The sequence below is a fragment of the Mus caroli genome, chromosome 5 (genome assembly GCF_900094665.2).
Source record: "Mus caroli chromosome 5, CAROLI_EIJ_v1.1, whole genome shotgun sequence".
Classification (NCBI taxonomy): Eukaryota; Metazoa; Chordata; class Mammalia; order Rodentia; family Muridae; genus Mus; species Mus caroli.
Window position 1 is genome coordinate 99,296,035 of NC_034574.1, and position 17,411 is coordinate 99,313,445.

The 17,411-nt window shown below is 42.6% G+C and overlaps 1 long non-coding RNA gene across 1 annotated transcript in view; it reads right to left on the reverse strand.

Annotated features, from left to right (window-relative positions):
* LOC110295255 overlaps nucleotides 1–15,354 on the reverse strand; it is a 33,954-nt gene extending 18,600 nt beyond the window's left edge. Inside the window, exons 1-2 of the long non-coding RNA XR_002378034.1 lie at nucleotides 15,275–15,354; nucleotides 8,304–8,451 (exon numbers count right to left, since the gene is read on the reverse strand). This is a non-coding gene — a long non-coding RNA (uncharacterized LOC110295255). The remainder of the gene's footprint in view (nucleotides 1–8,303; nucleotides 8,452–15,274) is intronic.
* Nucleotides 15,355–17,411: the final 2,057 nt, after the last annotated feature.

A 17,411-nucleotide genomic window follows, 5' to 3' on the forward strand; every position in this document is an offset into this window, starting at 1 on the left:
CGCAGTGCACAGCAGCAATTCACTGAATGTGTTACAAAGGAACGACGAAGAAAACAGATTGCAATGTGGCCGATGATAAAGAAACATCAAAACATATTAGCTTGTATGTAGACATATGCTGGTAATGAGAATAAAAGACTAGGTGGTGCTGGATTATTATCCAGTGTGTGTATTGTTCCTTCCTATGAATATATCAGTCATCTAGCACATAATAATATTTTCATAAATATGGTGTGTATGAACTTTGAAGTGCAATCATTTATCTATATAATCACACCAAAAATTAACTGTAAATGCAAACTCTACAGTTTAAACTAAACCATAAGGTCTAATGTCAATGTATACAATAAGCTTTGTATGTCATACTAATTAATAAAATACATAGAATATGGACTAGGGAGATAGCACAGTAGATAAAGACATTGCTATACATAAGGGCCCAAGTTCATCTCCAGTACCCACATAAAAAAGCCAGTGCACAGTGTATATGGGTGCAAGCTTGCAATCTTAGTCAGGGGAGCTAGAGACAAGTGGATCCTTAGGACACACTGAGAAGCCAGCCTTGGCTAACTCCTAGTCAAGGAGGGACCCTGTCTGAAAAACACGCTGGATGGCAACTGAGGGGGACTGCCACTGGAGGCTGTCCTCTAGCTCCACACACATACAATTACACACATGTGCCCCTACATACATGAGTATCTTAGTAACTGTTGTGTTGTGTGGAGACAACCTGAGCAAGACAACAGTTATAAAAGAAAGCCTTTAGTTGAGGACTGGTTTACAGTTTCAGAGACTTAGTCCTCCATTATCATCACAACAGGGAGTATGGCAGTAGGCAGGGTGCTAGAGAGTAGCTAAGAGCTACATCCTGACCCACAAGAAGAGAAGGAGAGAGACATGCTCAGCCTGGTGTGGGCTTCTGAAACCGCAAAGCTGGCTCCCAATGGCATACTTCCTCTGACAAGGCCACACCTCCTAGTCCTTCTCAAACAGTGCCACTCCCTGGTGACTGAGCATTCAAATATGTGACCCTATGGAGACCATGCTTATTCAAACTACCACACATGATCATTCACATACATACATAACACACACACATACACACTGGCTAGATAGATTATATAGCATAGAGATGATTGAGATACCTACAGAAATAATGGGAAAATGGAAACTTTACAATAAAATGATCACTGATTTTACATTTTCTTCTTTTCATGGTTTCTATAATCACTGGCAATGAATACTTCATACTGGGAGAGAAAAAACAAGCTTCATGCTCTGAAATCACAGCACTTTAAATTACATTTTAGAAGAATATCTAGCTTATGAAAAGTAGTCACAGAACATAATAATATAAAACAAGGAGTTGTGTACACTATAATACACAAAATTACCACAACTAAACATGCAGGGGCTTGAAGACCACACAGTCATAGTAATCTATAATTTGATTTTACTCAGTGGTTCATAAAATTATTTTATCTCCTTGTAATATTCTCCATTTTCCAGATATTATACTTTTGGTAGGAGAAAAAAGCATCTTCTGTGACCAGGAGAAAGCACGACAGGAAAGGAACGGAGAAGATGTTTCTGCTCCTAAAAACTGGGAAATGGATGGATGGGCTGAAGGTCAGGCCACAGCCCTTAGCAGATTGTCTTACACTGCAGGAATTCATTCTCATCTTAAACTCATCTCTCCCTCGAGGACACACTTTCTGCAACTGTTCATGCTCTGCTCTGAACATTATTAAAATATTAATGCATTCTTCTCTTTGTAGGTCTCTCACATTGCCCACCTTCTATGAGTCATGAATCTATACTTCTCCAGTCTCTGAAAGATCAGGAAGTTTGCACAAGGTGACGGGTACCCCACTTGTCTGTGGAGAGGCCAGGGTGCAGGAGTCAGGACTTTCTGAGCAGGGTTTTCAGATCCATGGGATAAATTCTGAATGTCTCTGCTTCACAGCTTCCAAATCTGAGTCAAGGATATCGTTGACCATTTGGTTGGGGACCCTGCTCTAAAAAGCTTCCAAGGCCTCCTGCCTCTTTCAGAGAGAACTGAACCATGACTTGTACATCAGGGTGGCCCTCAAGAGGGGCACCTAAGGGATGCTTAAAGGCTACTTTGTCTTTAATTACGGCCCTGTGTGGCTGATGAGGTTAGGCCTCCAAAACCTGCAGAACCAGGGCAGCCTATCTTTGGCTGTCACTCACTCTCCTTACTCACCTGTAATGTACCTTAGAATCCAGCAAAGCTCCCTCAACCCCAGGGCTACATGCTACATCAGAAATGCTAGCCATTCACACCTCTGCAAGTCATACGTACATTTCATTCAGGAGACATTCTGCCAAGGTTCCTCCCTGGTCCAAACCAGAAAACAAAACAGACTTCAACATTCTGTCAGAGCCTAAGCGGCACAGTGTTGAATAACCCACAGTAGGGTTCTAAAACACACCAGAACAGCTTTTCAAGAGGAACGTTTCCATGAACTATTCATGAAACAGCTTTGCTGTTTTGGGGGAGAAAAAAAAAAGTCTTCAAGTCTAGCATTTGAAATTTAATCCAACGCAGAACTCTTTAAACATCAAATCTAACATCTCGAGCACAGTAAACACCAAGTCCAGAAAGCATCATTAGCCTAAGTTAAGAGTGAAGTCTTTGCTGCTCTTTTCTCTCATCATGAGAGAGACTGCTCAGGGGAGACGTTAGAGAGTCCACATGCCACGTGAACCTCATAAATATACGACTCTCACTGCCTTTAAGTATCAATCACATGAAGGAAATGAATTCCCTGGCAACATTCTTTTTACTTTGCCAAAAAACCTCTCTCAACTAACCCGCTCATCTTAAGAAGCAATGAATTCAAATTAACTCCTCTACAATTTGGTGGGCTGTTTACATCTCCGGGTGCGTAACTGTCCATTTTAATCTCCTTCCAGAAGGAAAACCGGAAGCACCTGAGGTCTTTCGGCTTCCAGGCCCACAATCATGTTGCAAGAAGAAAATCACCAATGCCCTAAATGCAAGGCTCCCCTGAGAGCTTCCAACTCCACCGTGAATCCCACTGTACTCAAAACGCCGACCTTCATGTTTTAGAATTTGAGGGTGCTGAGACAAATCTCTCTTGGTGTTTAAGGAAAGTATATTCACTTCAGAGGAAACCACCACTTCTTGCTAGAAAGACAAAACAGTATATTGGCAGGGATGGAGATGCAGAAACACTCTAATTGATGGCTTTCTAAAGGCAGTGGAATGCTGAGTGGTACTACACCCCATGTCATAAGTGTCAAATTATCTGTTCACTATGTGGACTCAGATTTTTGGGTCTCAACCCATCTTCAAAAGAAGCATTTGATTAATCAAGTTAATGAGGACAGTATTCAAATGATACTTTTTTTCCGGCCAATACAAGAAAACTACAAGATCCAGCTCTTGTGACAAGAGAAGGCATAGTATCAATTTGAACGAGGTTAGGATGGAAGACATAGTATCAGTTTCAACTAGATTAGGATGCCTAGTTTAAATCTCACAGTGATGGAGCACATGAATCAGAAGGAAGGGTTACTTAACACTAATTGCCTAGTGTCTGGACATAAAAAAAGCCATCAGCAAACACAGGGATCTATTTAGGAACTCTCTAAAAAGCTGCTAGTTTGAGCTAATTTAAGTTTGGTATGTTTCAAGAACAATGTGACCAGATATTCAGTTTCAAATTATATACCCATGTGGTGAGAACAGCACTTAAAACAGAAAGAGGCCATGCACCCTCTTCTTTTGGAGGTCTAGGAAACTCACTTGAGTGGCCCAGTGTAAGCATCTGATAGTAAGTGCTCTGAGATGGGAACAGGAAACTCTAGCCTAACCCACAGGCCAAATGCTATAGTCCACTTGTATACAGATAAATGGTGTACTGATTATGAGACCCAGCTGTAGTCACTGAGAGAGCATGGTAAGCAAATAGAGACCCATGGAACAGAACAGCATCCTAGAAAGAAATCTTTGTGTCTGTAGCCAGCCCATTCTCAATGATGACACACAAAACAAAACAAACAAAAAACAGACAGACACACAGACAAAAATTTTGGAAAAGGACAGTATCTCCAGTAGAGGGAGATGAGACATCTGCTTGCAAAGTATTGCTTTTGAAGCAGGACTCCTATCTCTCATCATATACAAAGTTCAACTCAAAATGAATCAAACTCCAAATATAAGATTCCCAAGTAGACATTTCTAGGGGAAAACACTTCAAGATAAATATAGTGACCATGTACAAAGTATGCACAGTCTAGTACTCATGTATACAGTCCATTATACATTCTAGAATGATACGGGATGTCAACAGGTGCATTTAACGACTAAATTTCACCAACTTTCAAGGAAATACAAATCGAAACCACCACGAAAGCCAGGTAAGGTGATAAAGCCTGGGCTAACAGCAAGCAGAAGGCAAGCCTGGGCTAACGGCAAGCTCAAGGCAAGCCTGGGCTAACAGCAAGCTCAAGGCAAGCCTGGGCTAACAGCAAGCTCAAGGCAAGCCTGGGCTAACAGCGAGACCCAGCCTGACACACACACACAGAACTGATGTGGTGGTTCATCCTGAAGCTCTTGGTACTTAGGAGGCTGAAGCAGGATGATTGTCTAAATCTGAAACCTCAAGAGCAGCCTAGGGAAAATGTAAAATCATGTCTGAAAAATGAAAACAACAAAAAACAATGAAAAAATCATCAACCATTAGAACTCAGTCAGAATTATCAAAAATGCAAAAACAAACAAACAAACAAACAAAAACCCCAGTGGCAAAGGCCACTTCCATGTGAAGGAAAGAGAGTTCACACATTGAATTCTACCTGAAAGGCTACTGTCTTAATTAGCATATTTGTGGCCATGATAAAACACAGTGACCAAAAGGAACTTGTGGAGGAAAGGGTGTGTTTTGCTCACACTTCCAGGTTCACAGTCCATCCATGAGAAACCTAGGGCAGGAACTCGAGCAGGTCAGGAACCTGGAGGCAGGAACTGATGCAGAGGCCATGGGGCTTGGAGGGATACCAGCTTGCTTTCTTACACAATGCAGGACCACATGCATAGGAATGGCACAGCACAATGAACTACACACACACACACACACACACACACACACATACACACACACACTGTCACAGACTTGCCTACAAGCCTGTCATATGGAGGTACTTTCTTAATTAAGGCACCCTCTTCCCAGATATGTCTAAATTTGTGTCAGGTTAACAGCAACCAGCACTCCTCCCAAATAAAACCTCTGAAACTAGTATTTTATTAGTAAGCAAAGAGTCTGTGAGTCAAATCACCCTCTGTGTACTCAACATGAAGTCCATAAAGGAAAATGGGAAGAATTTCGTGTGTGAGAGAATCGGAAGAGCGCAGCGTCAGGTGATGGCGGCTGTCACAGCAGCACCCTGGTCATTATTTGAGGAAATTTCTTTGCGTGTGTATATTTTGTTCTTGTTGCAGAGAATTGCTTCACACAGATAAGCGGTTGCAAATAGTAAGGGGTGCCCTGGAGTTAAAAAGATCATTGGAGTTTTATTCCAAGAAATTGCCTGACTTAACCTGGCACCCCAAGCTAACACATCACTGATCTCCGTGGCTGTAAAAATCAGTTCCTAACACTTTTGTTTATTACCATTTTTCGAACAGATTTTTTTTAATTTAAAGGAAAATTTAGCGTACAACAAGAGTTAATTACATGCAAAGTACATACAAACTGTCTGTCAAGTGTTCCCTCAAGTTTTAGAAAAATCTTTCCCCTACAAATCTCAAACCTGTGCTCTTTCTAAGAAAGTCCATATGCCCTGATAACTCCCACTTCCAGCACAACGGCTGGCTCAAATCAGCCTAATCTTGGTTCCTTCCTGATCATGTTTCTCTAGATGTCAGCACACAGAGGTTTCGTCTCCTCTTTGATGATGGAGTGAGGAGAGCAGAGGCCCAGACGTGGACAGGGAAGATTCTGGTGGTCCTGAAGGGTGTGTAGCCAAATGACTGGGACAAACCACCAAGAACAGAGTGGGAAGCTGGTGAGAGCTCAGTGGACCCAAGCCCATGCTCCTGATCATCGTCCACAGCCAAGCGCATAGAGCATCCCTGAGGGCAGGTTATCAAAGCCAAGGACTTCTATCCTTCCTGTCTCACACAGTATAAACCAAAAAGGGCGAGTAAACACAAAACCATAAAAATATAACTGCAAATCCGTGGGTGAAAGTATAGAAGAATGCAAGACAGTGGATCTTGGCAAGGGTGTGACAGAATCAACATTGACATCTCTTGTTTTAGTGACTTAGCAATGGCAACACCATTGTCTGAGATGGAATCAAGAAGGGTCCAAGCTTATACGAGAAGATAATGACTTCGGCTCCGTCTTGTTCAGCTCTGAAGGTCTACAAGATATCTATATATCCAATAGGCAGATGCAAATGGCTGCTTTGTATCCACAGATTTAATGAAGATCACAAGGATATTTGTAGAAACGTAAATTATGGCACTGGGAAGAAAGATCAGCAGTTAAGGGCTCATTGCTCTTCTGGGGGACCTGGGTTTGCTTCTTAGCAGCCACAGAGGGTGACTTTGAAACTGCCTGTAGCTCTTCTAGCTTCCTCAAGTACCTGCACACATGTCTCACACACACCCCAGACTCACTCATACACGCACTCACTCTCACACTCACATACACAACTCACACACTCAGACACATACTAACACAAACTCACACTAAGATATATATTCACACACTCATACACACTAACACACACTCATATACAACTCACACACATACTCACACTAACATACTCACACATTCACACACACTCACACACAGAGACTCACTCACACACACACAGACTCACACACACATTCACTCTCACACACACACATTCACTCTCACACACACACACTCATACACACTAACACACTCACACACAGAACTCACACACTAACACACATACACTAACATACTCACGCATTCACACACACTCACACTCAAGAGACTCACTCACACACACACGCACACAGAGGGTAGGAGAGACAGAGAAAAAGAAACAGAGATTAATAAAAAATAAAAGTTTTATAAAAAAAATCTAAACTATATCCCTTTACACCTGTTGAATATCAATATTTACATTGGCTTTCAGGCAATCTAGTGAGGATGCCCAGGGATTTTGAATTTAGACGATATGATCAAGCCAGATGAGGGCAATACTAGAAGTTCTGGTCTCCATTCTCAATGTATTTAGGACACCTAGAATTTAAATGTAAATAACAGTAGAATGGTATCAAGATTCTACTATGACTGGCAGTTTGTAAGTAATTGGGCTCTGATTCTGAGGGGAAAGGCAATTCCTTATTCTCTCTGGAGGCGCAGAAACCCATGGTCTACTTTCTTCACACAGCAGAAGGAATTACAAATCATATGCTCTTGAACATACACTCTCTCCTCTGTTTTTATTACATTTTAAATAAGACTTTAAAAATGCTAACTTATCAGAAATACACCAGAGAAAACAGCAGCAGCGTGGCTGTAACCCCCACTAATGAGGCACTAATGCATAATTACTGTAATACACGCACTTCTCTCCACAGACGGGTATTTATAAACACTGAAACAGTCTAGTCTGCAGTGGAGCCTTGTGCACAGATTGTTTTTCTCTTGTGGTTTGTCCCTTCTTCTTATTGTGGTAATATTTAATGAATTTCTCAGGCTCTGCTCTTTCTCTGGAAATACTGAATGAACCTGTGCACAAAGAGTGTGCCTCCTTCTCTGGATGTAGAGATGCTGCACCAGGACCCGGGTGAGAGAGTCCGGCCACCTCCATTTCACACTCAGAGTTAGGCTTAGTGACTAAAAGCAAACACTGCTCTTACAAAGAACCAGAATTTGGTTCTCAGCCCCCCGCCCCCCAGGATGGCTCGGGACAGCCTGTAATTCCAGCTCCTGAGACTCAACTGCTGTCTTCTGTCCTTGCATGCTCAGATCCACACACATGCACACAAGCACGCACACACACGCAATTCAAAATAAATCTTTAAATATTCACAATTGAATGAGAATACATGTTAGAACCTTCTGGTTGACAGGAGTAAGTCCATAGACAGGCAAGTTATTACACACACACACACACACACACACACACACACAGAGAGAGAGAGAGAGAGAGAGAGAGAGAGAGAGATTCCACACACAGAGAGGAGAGAGGGAGAGAGAGAGGAAAGAGAAAGAGAGGAGAGAGATAGGCAGGCCCACATGCACACATACAACTTGTGATCTCACCTTGAGACTTTACTTAAGTGAGATGTTTCCAAACTCCGTCTTGTGTCAGTGAAGTTCACTGCTTCTTCAGCAGCAGTGGCAGTGCCCTCCACCGCCTCCACTCTTCCTGCTGCCCACCTGGTTGACGCAAGGCAGCCCAGGATCATCTCTTGTGGAAACAAATTTTAAGGACCTTAATTATTCCTAATCTTGTCAGCTTTGTCAAAATCCCTTGACTAGATGCTAGTCACAAGTTCTGCCTTTGTCCATGGACACAAATGGGGGGGTGGGATCACATGATGGAGGTCCTTGCTCTGAGTGAATCTGCATAATGTATCAAGTTCCAAGAAATCTAGAAGAACACAGCAGGAAAAAAAAAAGTGGGAAACACAAATGGCCAGAACTGGACCATGCAACAACTACCCCTAAGCATACACAAAGATGCTCAGTTCCATTTGTACTAAGAAAAATGTCCATTAAAGAGACAACTCCAGACAGGCAGTGGTGGCACATGCTTTAATCCCAGCACTTGGGAGGCAGAGGCAGTCGAATTTCTGAGTTCGAGGCCAGCCTGGTCTACAGAGTGAGTTCCAGGACAGCCAGGGCTACACAGAGAAACTCTGCCTCGAAGGAAGAAAAGGAAAGGAAAGGAAAGGAAAGGAAAGGAAAGGAAAGCCTGTTGGCTATAGTCTAGAACCCCAGTGTCAGCTTGGGAGCTAAGAGTCCTCCTCACCATTGTTAACAAAAGCACAAACTTGTTTAATTCTTATGAAAAATTAATAGCAACATCTACAAATTCATGTGCCCATCATCCCAGCAATCCTACACTGGAAAGCTGGTCAGCATGTATGTGAGATTACAGGGAGGTCAGCAACCCGTGTAAGAACAAAAGACTGGATGCCAATGTGCAGTGGAGGTGTGGTACATCAACCGCATTCACAAACTGCCTTTACAGGCTGGTTTTGTGTGTCAACTTGACACAAGCTGGAGTTATCATAGAGAAAGGAGCCTGCCTTGAGGACATGTCTGCATGAGATCCAGCTGTAAGGCATTTTCTCGATTAGTGATCAAGGGTGGGAAGGTCCATTGTGGGTAGTGCCATCCCTGGGCTGGTAGTCCTGGCTTCTATAAGAAAGCAGGCTGAGCAAGCCAGGGGAAGCAAGCCAGTAAGAAACATCCCTCCATGGCCTCTGCATCAGTTCCTGCTTCCTGACCGAATAGAAGCCCTAAGACACTCTGCCAGTGTCACTGAAAACAAGAATGAGAAAGCATTACAAATGCCACCATGGGCAAACATAAGTATGTGTGACTATAACTATAATAACTGGTTTTGTAGAAAGAATAGAAGACTAAGAATGCAATTTATGTGTTTATATATAGATAGAAAATTCTGGAGTATATGAATGTTTAGTATCTAGAAAGCATATATGCCCATAAATATATGACTAGTATACAATTGATAGATGACAGGCAGTAATGTAATATAATATTTTAAGGTACTATGGTAACTCAGCTATATCCCTTATAGATATTAGCTATACTGATATATTATGCTATATGTGTAGGTGATAGAACGATGGGCAAGACGATAAACAAGCGGGCATGATGGTACACACCTTTAATCCCAGCACTCAGGAGACAAAAGTAGGAGGATCTCTGTGAGTTTGAGGCAAGTCTGGTCTACAAAAGGAGTTCCCAGATACTCAGAGCTCTGTTACACAGAGAAACCCTGTCTCGGAAAACAAACAAAAAAACAACAAAAAAGAAAGTCAGACAGACAGACAGATAAATAGATAAGTGTAGTTATTATATACGGGCTCTATCATGACAGAGTGAGAGTAGAAAGTGTTTCTCGCCATTAACTCCTAGTGTGTAAAACAGTTGATTTTCTTCGGAAGGATTTTACAGTTGTGATTGTTTTCAGGTGCTCTGCAATCATCTAAGCTGACTTAAGAAAATATGGCAACTTGAACCTGTGTATTTATCTCTCCCTCTTCTACATTACTACCGAGATGAAGGGGACATTAGAAGCTATAAGCCCACAAGGGCAAAAGGAAGAGAACAGCAGCCAACAATCAGTAAGAGAGAGAGCTGGCTAGCTCAGTTGAACGCAAACAAATGTCCTTGATTTCACAAAGTGGAAAGCCTGAGATTGTAGAGGAGAAAAAAAAATCAACAAAAACCAACTCTATTCACAACACCAGAAACCCAGGAAGGCAAAGTCATTCGCCCCATTACCATCAAGCTAATGGTCTTACAAAGCTTTGCTGGTTCGGCCATTGTCCCAACAGATGGGACAAAGCTAGACAAAGCAACGTCAGTTAGAACAACAGGAAACATGAGGACCTGAGGTTAGTCCCCACACCCTCATAAAAGTAAGATCTCCATGTCTGTCGTTCCAGTGTTTCGGAGGTGGACCCAGGAGGATCCCTGGCTGACTGCTCAGCCAGCATAGCCAAGTCAGCAAGCTCTAGGTGAAAGGAGAGACTTTATGTCAGGAAACAATTAAAAATAAGCAGACGGGGGAGGACTAAGGAAGACAACCAACCTTGATTTCAGACACACCCATGAGCAGACACCCACGTGCAGTTGCTGAGGAAATGAACTCGGAGGATGGAAGGCCTTTGTGCTCATGGTTTTGGTCCCCGGTTGTTTCAGGAGTGTGATGATGCAGTACTTATATGGAAGCCTGTGGGTGCAGTGGAACCAGGGAAGCAGGAGAGGAAGGGGTGGGGTCCTAAGATCTGCACATAGGCCTGCCCTTTATGACTCTATTTCTTTCCATTAGACTCCACCTCTGGTTCGTTTCGCAGCTCCCAATCGTGCCATAAGTTGGCAATCACACCTTTAGTTCAGGATCTTTGAGGATCACTGCAGATCAAAACTGTAAAAACCAGTTTGTATTCTAAATTGAGTGTAACTCTTCCAAACCCAAATTTTTTTTCCTTAAAAATAATGTATCTTACCAGGTTATAGTGGTCCATGACATCAATCTCAGCACTCAGAGGCAGAGGTAGGCAGATCTCTGAGTTCAAGGACAGCCAAAGCTACACAGAGAAACCCTGTCTCGAAAAACATTAATTAATTCACTTATTAGTTAATTATTGACTTATTAATTCATTAATTAAATGACCTTGAGCAGTATCCTTTCATTTTAATCTTTGTCAATACAGCCTGCTATGCTAGCCCTTATAGACAACTTCCACAATAATGTTTTTTACATAGTGACTTAAAGATTGAATCATTCAGATTGCCAGGAAAGCTCCTCTCAGAGCCACCACCAATGGAACGTGACACATGTGAGAGTACCAGTCAGTTACAGCTAGTGACAATAAGGTATACATCACTAAAGAACAGTAGAGAGTCCCTCACTGCCAGTCCCTTAAAGCTCACAACAATGTGTGCCACACAGGAGAAACTCCTGCCTACATAGCCCCAGAAAGGCTAGATGTGGAGGCAAATGCTTACTAGATCAGTGAATGGACTTGAAAGAGGAAATTCAAGGTTGGGGTTATGGCTCAGTTTGCAAAACAGTACTTGGTACACAAGCACTAAGGGTTAGAGTTTGGATCCCCAGCACCCACACGTATGCCCAGCAATCATGGCAGAACACTAGTGAACCCAGCATGCAGGGAATGGAGGCAGAGCAGATCCCCAGCAAGCCGACTAGCTGGACTGGAGAGTCAGCAAGGTCTGGATTGAAGAGAGAGACCTTGTCTCGATGAATAAGGTCAAGGGTGAGCAGGGAAGACACCCACCACCAGCCTCTGGCCTCCATATGCACCCGCATGTATGTGCATGCAGGCAAACGCACATGTGTATGTGCACACACGCCATATGAATACATGGATCAGAAGGAGATCTAGTGAGAGAATTCAAACTGTGTAGAGCTTTTGCACAGAGCACAGAATGTTCAAACCTCAGCTCATTTCCCACTGCCTAAATGTCCTGTCCTGCAGAATCAGGCAGTTACCTTGACAGTTTCTTTTGTACACAGATTGTATTTACCTGAATTATTAATGCTTCTTTGTTTGTGCCGTATCTTAATTTCCCCCCTTTCGTTCACCTGTCGCGAGTGTTTTGAATCACGTTTTAGGAGCTAGCGAACAATATGTTTCTTTTAGGAAACTGGATGGTGTCACCGGTGGGGATTTTTTTGTGTGTGTGTGTGCTGCTAAGAGATTACTCTGTTTTCTCGGTTTTGAAAAAGTGAACATGTCTTGTTTTCATAAACTGTCAGTCAACAAAACTTTAAACTGTATCGAATGGATAAAAGATAGGCTTTAAAGTATGGATTGTATGTCAGATAAGAAAAAAAAAAACATAATACATGGAGACTCCAGGGGGCAAGGAATTCTCAATAAGAAATAAGTGCCTGCAGGAGAATTCCTCGGGCTGACAGAAATAAACAGCAATTAGTAATACTCACGAGACTGTTATTTTGGTCATACAGAAAGAACTTTTTTTTTAAACTATCACCCTTTATAGAACAAAATGGCCATGCCCAAAGCCTGTTCTATTTATCTGGGTTCTGTCAAAGCAAAAGTTGTGAATAGAAATAGTCAAAGATGGGAAATCAAGAATGGTAATGCTCAACTATAATTTCAACACTCTGAAGGCCAAGAAGGGAAATTTGTAAGTTCAAAACCAGCTGAGCTGCAGAGAGGGTGAGGGGGTGACCTCAGCACTAGTCCAAAGCCCCTGTGTGATCCCCAAAACCATTCTCAGGGGTAGGGACTATAGCAAGACAAATTCTTCAGCCCTAAGAGTGAATGAAAGGGGAATTAGCACTCTTAGATCTTTTTTGAAGTGCGATTGTAGGGGGCTGGAGAGGTGGTTCAACCGTTAAGAGCAGTGGCTGCTCTTTCAGAGGACTTGCTTCGATTCCCCCCATCCACGAGGTGGCTCACACCATCTGTAACTTCAGTGCTAGAGGATCCTCTTCTGGCCTCTGTGGGCACCAGGCACCCAAGTGATGCAAAAACAATCATATAGGAAAAAAACACCCATACACATAAAATAGTCTGAATGCACTTGAGGGCTTTCTTCTTTGCATCATTTTACAATAAGCTGAACTGAATTACTGAAGAGCAGAGAGTATGTCCAGGTTTCTGCAAAGGAGACGTGAAACTCCAGAAGAGCCATGCTTTAGAAGAGCAGTTCCTGCTGAACCAGCAGAGATCAGCTGAGATGTTAAAACAAAACAAATGTACAAACACCACACAGGCTCATTGGGAATTAAAAAAAAAATCCTCCATCTTTGATTTCCTTTAGAAAGATAAAATGAAAGGGACAGCAATACCTATTTTAAGCCCTGTAAATTCACAATGGGGCTTTAGAATAAAGAGGGAGAACTTTTGAACTAACAAAGGTCCATCGCTGTACACATCTTTTCTCACAAGTACCTTGTAAAGGAAATGATGCTGGCTAGGGGGACCAGCTGGCTTTGCCACACCTTCAGGAATAAACAGCGAATTTCAGAATGCATCAATCCAGCCAAATGGACCATCATTGACTTCTCTTGCACATACAGCTGTTTTCAGTCCAACGTGTTGAGAAAGCATCGGCTCACTGCTCACATCTGAGTGTCTCTTTGTACTATCCCAAAGCCCAAAGTCGACAAATCTCATTAAATTGATTAAAGTGGTCCCAGGGACTACCTAGGCTTTCACACTGGCCTTAGATGAAAGACCAAGGAAGCCTCCTTCTGAGGGCGCTTCAGTCTGAGATGGGGAAGTTATTTGGATGAGGTCTTGAGTTTTGTGAATTTTTTTTGATGGATTGATTTTTATATTTTTCTGTAGTTTTCAAAGAGGTCAACAAATACACAAAGGCTCTTCCATCAGAAACAGAGAAGTGGCTTTTATTACAAATGATCTCTAATTACGCCTTTGTTCTAAAAAGGTAGCAATGACAGCTTACAAAGCTAGCAATACGTCCTGAAGAGGCATGTTCCAGGCTCTGGAAAAGGGCACCTGGGTAAGTAAGCACCAGTAATGTCCCTGAATTGAACAGAATGGAAGTGGCCTCAATTGAGCTGAAAATCTAAAGGAAGAAGCGAGAGCTCTGAAAAGCAAATGTCAGGTCTGCGAACTGATGATAACCCCAGGACAGAATCAAAGGAGTTTAGTAGAACAGGACACTGAGTGCTTATCTCCTCTCTGTGTATGCATATAGGCGCATGATTGTGTGGGTGGATATGGGTGTGTGTGAGGTGCATGTGTGTCCATGTGCATGTGTGCTTGTTCATGTGTGGGCATATGTGTGCATGTGCATGTATGCCCATGTGGGGGTGTGTGCATGTGCATATGTGTGCCCGTGTGCATGTGTGCCATGTGCATGTGCATCCATATGCATGAGTGTGCATGTGCATGCATGGCATATGTGTGCATGGCATGTGTGTGCATGGCATATGTGTGCATGTGCATGTGGGTACATGGCATGTGTGTGCATGTTCATATGTGTGCCCGTGTGCCGTGTGCATGTGTGCATGTGTGTCCATGTGCATGAGTGTGTGTGTGCATGCATGGCATGTGTGTACATGGCATGTGTGTGCATGGCATGTGTGTACATGTGCATGTGCATGTGTGTGCATGGCATGTGTGTGCATGGCATGTGGGTGCATGTGTGTGGAGCTCTAAGGTCACTTTTTAGCACCATTGCTTGGTAGCCATACATGGTATGTTTTTAAGACTTTATTTCTATTATTTTTAATTGTTTATGAGAGTAGGGGTGCACGGGTGCTCTGGTGCCTGCAGACTGCAGAAGCTTGAGTCATCAGAGCCCCTCGAGTTAAAGGTACAGGTTAGCCATCTCCTCATTCAATTGTCTGTTTTCTACCATAGGAGGAAAGGGTATTGAGCAGTAGCTACAAGGGGTTGAGCTCCCTGGGGTTTTTTTGTCTGTTTTGTTTGGTTTGATTTTGTTTCACTGGCTTCACAAATCACAGGACTCAGAGAAAAGGACAGTTGCTCAACCTAAAAGGTTCTTACCCCTAAAAACGAGGAAGCAGGACGGAGGCTGCAGGCAGTCGTAGAACACTTGCCTAGCATACAATAGGGCCCAGGTTCAATCCCCAACACTAAAAAACAAAACAAAAAAAAATTAAAAAGCAATAAAAATTAGCTAATTAAATATCTACATCTTTGCGCTATTTAAAAAAATAAAAAGGAGTCAAGAGAAAGCTTAAGTATTTAGCATATCCAACACTAGAACTACACCATACACGGAACTCGTTTTAATAACTAATGTCATCTATGTGAGATCTTTCCCTCAGGTTCAAAGAGTAAGTTTACAAATGGCATATGGTATTATCTGATATGCAAGGTATTATTCTAAAACACCTAGATTTCTGCTATGGTCCGATCATTTTCTTTCTGTGGACTCTAAGTAACTCTCAGAATGGTATTAGTTATCTTCACCTATAAAATAAGAGACGTCAACAGGATATCTGTGTTTCTAAGTACGCTCTCAGTAAAACCAAAGTGAGTTCCTGCTTGCCCAGACCCATTCCACTTGGCCACAAAAAGGACTTTTATCTTCTCTCCTAGACGCATGGCTCTATAGACTGAAGCTCAGTTCTTCACCCAGTCCTCCAGGACCAAGAGTTTGGAACACACTAACTCCTCCTTGCTGTTGTGAATCCCACAAGACCAAGTCCCATTGGCACCTGTCTGTAAATGGGCACAGAACTTGACCATTTTGAGATCACTTGTTACCTGTTGTGGTTTTCTTATAGATTAGAAGGTGTTGTGCATATTCTGGTTTAATAAAATGGTCATCTTATCACTTCTTAACGCCACTAGAGGCTTAGATCATAATTCTGTCTAACCCCTCCCCGCTCCTTTATACTCCTGTACATTGTAGTTATGAAGTGATTGAAGACTTGAAAAGACATTACTATTTCTGCTCTAGACAATGGATATTCATTTATATTTACCCGTATTTTTATTATCCTTTACTTTTTTTTTTACATTTATCTATGCCCACGTAGGGTGGGAACATGGCACAGTGTATGTGGAGCTCAGAGAGCAGATAGCATTAAAGTCAGTGCTCTCCATCTCCCACGTGGGCCCTGGGACTCCCACTCAGATTTGGCAACCCATTGAGCCATTTGGCCAGCCCCAGTCGCTGAAGATTCAGGGAGAAAAATGGTGTTAACTATAACTGTTCACAGCTCCAACTTTCTTTCTAGTGAGCCCTTCTCACGTCAGTGCCAGGCCCTGGGAAGCCAACCAAAATTGGCTCTAGGCTTCTCTCTGAACAACAGCATCAGATAAAAAGGCTCCATTCCCTAGAATGATCTAGAGTAAAACAAGCTGTGCTTGCTGTTGTATCTAAGTCTGTGCAGTTTTATGGTTTGACTTCATTAAGATTTTAGGCATAAAGCTATATGCCTCTGTAGAGGAAAAATCATGTTCCCACTGACCCTTGGCCTCTTTTCTCTGAATATGAAAAAGAACTTCACAAAAGTAATGACCACATGAGTTCCAGCAGCTCCCAGCCATGGGAAAGAACAATGTTTCTTCAACCAGGCCATTAGTAATCACTCATACTGACCCAGTATTTTCTCCCCACCAAAGTATCAATTTGTTTTAGTTTGTCCCCTCACTCTGTCTCTCTCTCCCTCTCTCCCCGTGTATCTCTGTCTCTGTCTCTCTTCTTCTCTCCATGTCTTTCTGTCTCTGTCTCTCCACCCTGTGTCTGTCTATATGTTTCTGTCTCTGTCTTCCTCTCCCTCCCCCTCCCCACCCCCTGCTCCTCCATACCCCTTCCCCTTCCTCTCTCTGCTAGCTCCTACAATCCCTCAAGACAAGATTTCCTAAAAGTGCCAGCTTAAAAAGCTGTGTCTTTGCTACCTAGCCCTATCACTGAAATACATATTCCCCGTAGATCCCTTGACCCAGGTAGCATGTGGTTTCGTTTCATTTGGTTTGCCTAAGTAAACCAAAATTAAAAAGAATTAGTCATTACAAACACTGCACTAGACTGAAAGGTTAATAATTAACTAGGGCTCTGGAAAATACTTGAAACAACCTAACTCCCTAAAACCAGAAGGCGAACTTGTGAATCCGAAGTACACTCTGTCTCTGACCACACCTCCATCCGTTAAGACTATTTATTTTCTTA